Source organism: Acinonyx jubatus, chromosome B3, assembly GCF_027475565.1.
Source record: "Acinonyx jubatus isolate Ajub_Pintada_27869175 chromosome B3, VMU_Ajub_asm_v1.0, whole genome shotgun sequence".
NCBI classification, from domain to species: Eukaryota; Metazoa; Chordata; class Mammalia; order Carnivora; family Felidae; genus Acinonyx; species Acinonyx jubatus.
In genome coordinates, this window is record NC_069386.1 from 73,747,069 (window position 1) to 73,754,248 (window position 7,180).

At 41.5% G+C, this 7,180-nt stretch overlaps 1 pseudogene; it reads left to right on the plus strand.

Moving 5' to 3' along the window:
* Window positions 1–1,456: 1,456 nt before the first annotated feature.
* On the plus strand, window positions 1,457–6,668 carry LOC128316167 (histone deacetylase 8-like; annotated as a pseudogene).
* The last annotated feature ends 512 nt before the right edge of the window (window positions 6,669–7,180 follow it).

The window sequence follows — 7,180 nt, forward strand, 5'->3', positions numbered from 1 at the left end:
GTTGACAAATCTTTGGAATCAGCTTTTGGGCAATTCCACAATTTTGTGAATTAAGCTATCTCTGTAGGAGTTTCTATTGCCAGCCACTCAAAATGACTCCCGCCCTCTGTAAGGCTACCCTCTTGTCTCCTCTGCAGGTTATCAAGGCAGTCTTTGCCTCAACAGACACCTGGGACTTACCTCCGTGCCCTGGATCACTGTCGTGGCAGGTGAGCACATTGGTCGTTGCATTCTTGAGGAACAAACCACCACTAGTCTATGAAAAGCATTTTAAGCTTGCAGAACTCTCAAAGAAAAAAAAAATGCTTGGGTGTTTACACAAGAAGCCTTGGAGAAGTTATGGAAAGGAGGAAGTACCTAGCCCCAGACTTATCACATACCCAGTGGTTACACATATTTGTGGAATATATAGCAATTTACATCATCCAAATCTTCTGTATCTCTGTCCTTTCCTCCACAGATCCTAAGAATCATTATTTCTAAAACAAATCACAATAATGGTAAAATTGTAAAGAAGAACGAGAACAGCATGTAAACATTTCTAGAGGGAGGGGCTCTGTACTTTTACAAGTAAAACGTACTTGCACTGCTTAAATTTTAAATTAATTGTATTTGTTTTTTAAGTTATTTTCACTACTAGTAGTAAATAACACATGATATTAAAAAGTTTAGTCCAAAAGTTGCAGGAAAGAGAAAGCTCCCCTCTCCATGAAGCCTTGTTACCAGTTTTTTGCATATAGTTGCAAAAATATCCTATGCACAAGAGAGTAAGAAGTTAGTTTTTTTTTTCTCTAGATGTCTAATCATGAAATCATAAAACTGAAAAATGCCTTATAGTGCATCTGGATGCCAAATTACAGGCTTTTAAGTTACTAGTATATTCTGGAATAGAAATGGGAAATGTGAAAACAGTTTTCTCTGGTGACACAGTTCACTCCTGGTCCTAAGGATACCAGACCACTTGGCAAAGCCCTCTTTCTGAGCATTAAGTGGTGCGAGAAAAAAACTGAGTTACTGCCCAGTGTGAACCTCAACCTGAAGCACCCACAAATTTAGATGCCCCAGGTTGCCTACAGCTATAGAAGGAAGGGCTGTCTAAATAACAAATGGTACAAACTGATATGGACAAAGACACCTTGATCTAGGGAATTGTGCATGGTAACTATTTTTAACAGCATCACTTATAGCATCATCAATCAATGTCTTTGAGACTAGTTAAAGTCTGTATTTAAAAAAAAAAATTCTACGTAGTGTATCGCTAACAGCTTTTCAGATTCTTCATTCTGATGATATGCTTTCAGGTAAGAAATTCAGGAAGTCTCAACTTAACTTTTAGGTTGATCCATGTAACCGCTGTTTTTTTGGTCATAGTCCCTGGAATATTGGCAATAGTGTTTTGCTTTTCATAATGGCTCCCCTGGCGATATCAGGAATCACCCCCAGCTAGGGATAGGTCTGTGGCTAGTGTCTGTATGTATCATTTGTAAATTACGAGTGCAACCTGTCACTTCTAGTGACATGAGGAGGTGGGATCTGGGAGACCTGCAGAATTCAAATGGGCTTATGGAACTTATGCTTGGGACCCTATTCTGTTTTGCACACAGTTAGTATTGGTATATGGTTTTACTCTTTAAGGATTCTAGCTAGGTTATAAATGAAGTCCACCTTTTTTTAACTGAGTTGCCACAGTACAACACTCTGCCCCTAATTTACTAATTAATATATATTAGCCATGCATTTCCAATCAGATTGTTAGTTCCTTGAGTACAGGGAAACAAGTCTTAAAAATCTTCAATTTCCCTCACCCTCATCCAATGCCTAACTCAGAAGCAGGAGCCCATCAACAAATGACAGTTACCAGCTGTCACCACTCAGGTGAGTCATTGGGGACAGGAGACAAATAGTTGATTACCTGATCTCTAAAAAGAAAGAATCTGTTATTTTGAACACATGCATAAGTGTAAAATTGCATCTGTGATAACTTTCACAATCAGAGGTATGGGCTATTAAAGTATAAAAAGTATATAATAGAAATAGTGGGAGGAGGAGCAGGAACCGGAGCCTGGGTTGAGTCTGAAAAAAGCCCAATCCATGTGGTGGCTCAGGAACAGCCAGAGTTGGAAGATGGAGGAGCCAGAGGAACTAGCGGACGGTGGGCAGTCGCTGCCTCCGGTATGTCATGATGTGCAACTCCCTGCCCAATGTCCCCAAATAGGCCAGGATGGCCAATCAATTCTTTGATTGAAGCATATGCACTGCATAAGTGAATAAGGATAGGTAAGCCTAAAGTAGCCTCCATGGAGGAGCTGGCCACCTTCCACACTGATGCCTGTTTGCAGCATCTCCAGAAGGTCAGCCAGGAAGGAGATGACAAACATCCAGACTGCATAGAATATGGCCTAGGTTATAACTGCTCAGCCGCAGAAGGGTATTGACTATGCAGCAGTTGTAGGAGGGGCTATAACCACAGCTACCCAGTCAGGGCATGATTGATGGAAGTAGCAATTAACTGATCCAGAGGCTGGCATCATGCAACAAACATCTTTACCAGGAGTAGGTTCCATCTCAAGAAACCACTTTCTTTGCTCATCCATAAGAAGCAGCTCCTCATCTGTTAAAGTTTTATTGTGAGATTGTAGCAATTCAGTCACATCTTCAAGCTCCACTTCTAGTTCTCTTCCTATTTCCACAAACCTTCAATTTGTAAAAAAAAACCACATTATACATGGAGCACAATAAAGTAAAGCACAGTGAGAGAGAGAGAGAGAGAGAGAGAGAGAGAGAGAGAGATAGAGAAATAGTGAGCAAAGGAAAGAGAGACTTTCTTGAAGAAATGACCAAACTGAGGTATGCAGGAGAAAGGTGATATAGTTAGTAAGTGCAAAATAAACAAACAAAAAAACCAAAGGGAACTTCAAGCAGGATTTTAAAAACAGCATGTGCAAAGGCACTGTGGTAGAAGGGAATGTGAACGTTTGGGAGGGATGTTAGAGGTCTTTAAGTTTAACCAGTCACTAAACCCATGTGCCTTTGACATAACTCAACATCTAATAAGAAGAGCTTCTAAGAGGAAGCACACTGTCCTCAGCGAGAAACAGAAAACAAGCTGTTGTTCGGCAGCATGCCATGGTAGAGAGGGTACAGATCTTATTTTAGATAGAACCTCTGGGTTTGAACTTCTGTTTTCAACTCCTTGCTATACAACCTCGAGCAAAGGCTGCAACTTCTCTAGATACTAGATTTCTTGTCTCATATTACCATCTACTTATGGTTTTAATTGGTGGATTAAAAAGGAACACATCTGTCATGTACACAGCACAATACCTGACCTACAGCAAGTGCTGAATAAATATTACTTTCATCTCATGACCACCCATCTTGGTAACTGCAAGAAAAATGGGAACGGGAACCCCAGAATGTGTTTTCAATTTCCAACCTGAGCTGTTTCTTAGAAGCACTGCCTCTGCCATAAGCAATCATATTTTATCTCTGCAGGTGCAGTATATAGCATTCCTATTTTCACAACAACTATTTAACATACATGGAAATGCTTTGAAATTTTTTTACCTTCTCCTGTCCAGATGTCCTCGTGTTTCTACCTATTACTATCTCTCCAAAGAAAAGGTCGGTGGGGGGGGGTAGATTAATAGTTTAAAGATTTCAGCATTTGTATTTATTAAGTGAGGACCCAGTTAAGGTTTAAGACATTATACAGATAAATTTCAACCGTGACTAGTTCTGAATTTTGATCAAATAGCCAACCAAATATGACTCTTCTCTTTTCCCTTGCATGAATTAAAACTCTCGAAGAGTAGTCTCCAGCAGGAAAAAACCCAAAACACTGAGACTATTTTGATCACCCTCTGCTGTAGCAGGGCCCCCACCTCCACTCAAAACTGGTTTGTTGTATCAAGTTCAGAGTTTGTCAGGCTGAACCATCCTAATGACTCCTTCCTTTATTTCAGCAGTGTTTGTGAAAGACTTGTTTTTGGTTTAAAATGACTGTCTCCACCAAGATCCGGAAAAGCTGCTAGGCTTTGAGCTCACAGAGAGTCCTTTATTCTGCCAGGACACAAGCAAGTCAGTGACGGCACAGAGCTGCTATCTCTCTCCAAGCTTCTGTGCTGCTGGTTTAGAGGAGGGAATGATGCAGTCCATTCATATCTGAGATGGAGGGGGCTCCTCTCTTACACACACAGCTCCTTCTCTTCTGTTTATGCTGGTCCCCTTGCCCTCCCAAGAGGGTAACAGTGAGGTAAGCTTCCACTGCTCTGTTTCCAGAAGCTCTTTTAGGCCAAAAGGACCTGCCCAGCCCCGGGAGGCCCTGTGACTTCTGTAGAAACACACAGCCTAGGACTTTACTACTTAAATTGCACTTCTCAGACCAGCAGCTTGGGCATCACTTGGGAGCTTGTTAGAAATGCAGATCCTGCTTACCCAGGCTACCCGGGTAAATCAGACCCCAGAGAATCAGAATCTGCCTTTTAATGAGACTGCCAGGCAATTCATTTCTACCTCAAAGTTTAAGAAGCACGGGGGCGCCTGCTTGTCTTAGTTAAGTGTCCCGCTTCAGCTCAGGTCATGATCTCAGGGCCCGTGAGTTTGAGCCCTGGGTCAGACTCTGTGCTGACAGCCCAGGGCCTGGAGCCTGTCTCGGATTCTGTGTCTCCATCTCTCTTCCCCTCCCCTGCTCACGTGCTCTCTCTCTTTCAAAAATAAATAAACATAAAAAAAAAAAATTTAAGGACTGTCCTAGGCCACCCAGCCAAGAAAGATATGGAGAGAACAAACAGCACTTTAAAGGTGAAATGCATTTCCTTTGCCCTGGATGCCCTTTCCTGTACCAATCTCCAGGCCTCATCTCTGCATGCCTGAATCCTACCCTGTCTTTCTTTGTTGAGCTGTCTGCAATGCTTCTTTTGGAAATCTTCACTGATTGTGTCAGCCAGAGGCATCTTCCACTCAGTTACCTGTATCTTGCTGCAGTGTGTTTACGCCATACAAATATGTTTGCACAGGTCTAATCCATCCCGTTTGAGGCTTGAGACTTGCCTGAACCTTCTCTATATCCTCTAGAATGTCTAGGACCGTAGGCCCTGGGAGGAAAAAGCCTATTTATTTATTCAAAGAAGGGAAGGGAAAGAAGAAAAAAACCAGCTCCATTCATGAAGTAATTGTCTCTGAAAAGCTGAGTGCAGCCCCAGGGATGAACATAAGCCTGTTTAAAACAGGAACCCAGGAACCATGTTATGCTCATCTTTAAAGAGCCCCCCAATACACCAGACATGGAAATGTCTCAGTTTTCCAGAAGGTTAACTGGACCAGATCAGATTCAAACCCACCCCATTACAGCACTCATCATTTAGACCTGGCCCAAAGCAGACGTCTTTCTAGAATAAAATCACAATTCTGCTTGATAGAGCCTTGACCCCTGGCTTTAAGTGTGCTGTGGGCTCTGAACCACTACCTCTTCACCCATTTTTTGTCCTATGTGTTTTCCCACTTTAGATTAATATATTTTTTCTAAAGAAAAAAAGGCATTTTGAAAACTTTCAGATTCATTGTTTCTTTGGAAAGAAAGCTTACTGAAAATATTTGTTTCCCTTTTTTCAATGTTTACTTATTTTTGAGACAGAGAGGGAGAGGAGAGAGTACAAGTCAGGGAGGGGCAGAGAGAGAGGGCGACACGGAATCCAAAGCAGGTTCTAGGCCCTGAGCTGTCAGCACAGAGCCAGACGTGGGGCTTGAACCCACAAACCGTGAAATCATGACTTGAGCCGAAGTCGGATGCCCAGCCGACTGAGAAACCCAGGTGCCCCAATATTTAGTATTTCTAATTCAAGTTTTCATAATGCATACTTGAGTAAAGGCAATGAGTTTCTGGCTGCAAGTTACAAGTTAAAAGAACATTTTATTGCTCTGAATTGATAGTTGAGTCAATTAAAAACCTTGACTCTAGATGAGATTTATGATGTCATATTCATAATAAATATGTCTTCCTGACAGACATCCTGGTGTCATTATAATTTTACCACACATAAAATATAATGGGAACTGTTCCTAGGACTTACAAGAAATTAGACTTAACTAGTGTCAATACTGTTGTGACTCGTAAAATGAGTATATGACCTGCACTGTGAGACTTTGTTGTAGGACTGGAGTTCACAGAGAGCAGGTGTGTTTTCTTTGATAAGCATTTAAAAAGTATGACTAAATTATTCAGGATCAGTCATTTTGGGGGTACTGTCATGTGTTATAATACTTTTGTAGAAAAATTGATGATCCTGTTCAGGGGGAATATTCAGAAGCTATAGCCCTGTGATTTCCACCTCTGTGAATTTCTTTTCAGGAAACAGTTCTATTATAGCAGCATTAATTGTGAGAGCAAATTTAAGTAACACTCCTCAGGAAACAGGAAATAATTAGGTGCATTTAGTCATTTGATGAAATATTGTGTACCTTTAAAAACAATAAATGGGATAGTCGACTGGAGACTTTATGAGACCAGCTTAATTTTTTACTTTTCTATACATTAAGTTGTAGAAGTATTATTGAAACTAAACATACCCCCGGTCATTGTACTAGACACTGGGGATGCAGCAGTGAAAATGACGAATATGATTCATGACCTAGTGACCTCACAGTCTGATGCAGGAAAAAGATACTGAATAAGTAGATACATAGTTACAAACTGTGATCATGCCAGGACCTAAGGGGTTAGCACATAATAGGGGAACCTAAGCTGGTTTGGGGAAGAGGGTATTTGTCAAGGAAACTGGGGAAGTGGAGGAAGAATCAGAGTTAGTGAGGGAAGGCTGGGGGAGAGTGTTCCAGGTGGAAACAGCGGGAGCAGAGGGACAGAAACCCAGAGGTGGGAAAGGGCTTGATGCCATTACAGAAGTGGAAGAAGGACCAGAGTGGCTGGAGCATAATTCATGAGAGGAGAGTGGAGTACCCTGAGGAACTAGATCATGTGACGCCTTCGAGATTTATCTTATCAATCCCACTGCAGTTTCTAGAGTGCAGGGGTAGCAGGGACCTATTTATAGTTTAAGACCACTTTGTGCTGTATGGGAAATGGGTTGAAATAAATCAAGAGTAGAGGAAGGGAAGGCACTTTGTAGACCGCTGTAGCAGTCCAGTAAGAGAGACAAAAGTAGTTTAGATAAGATCTAAAACT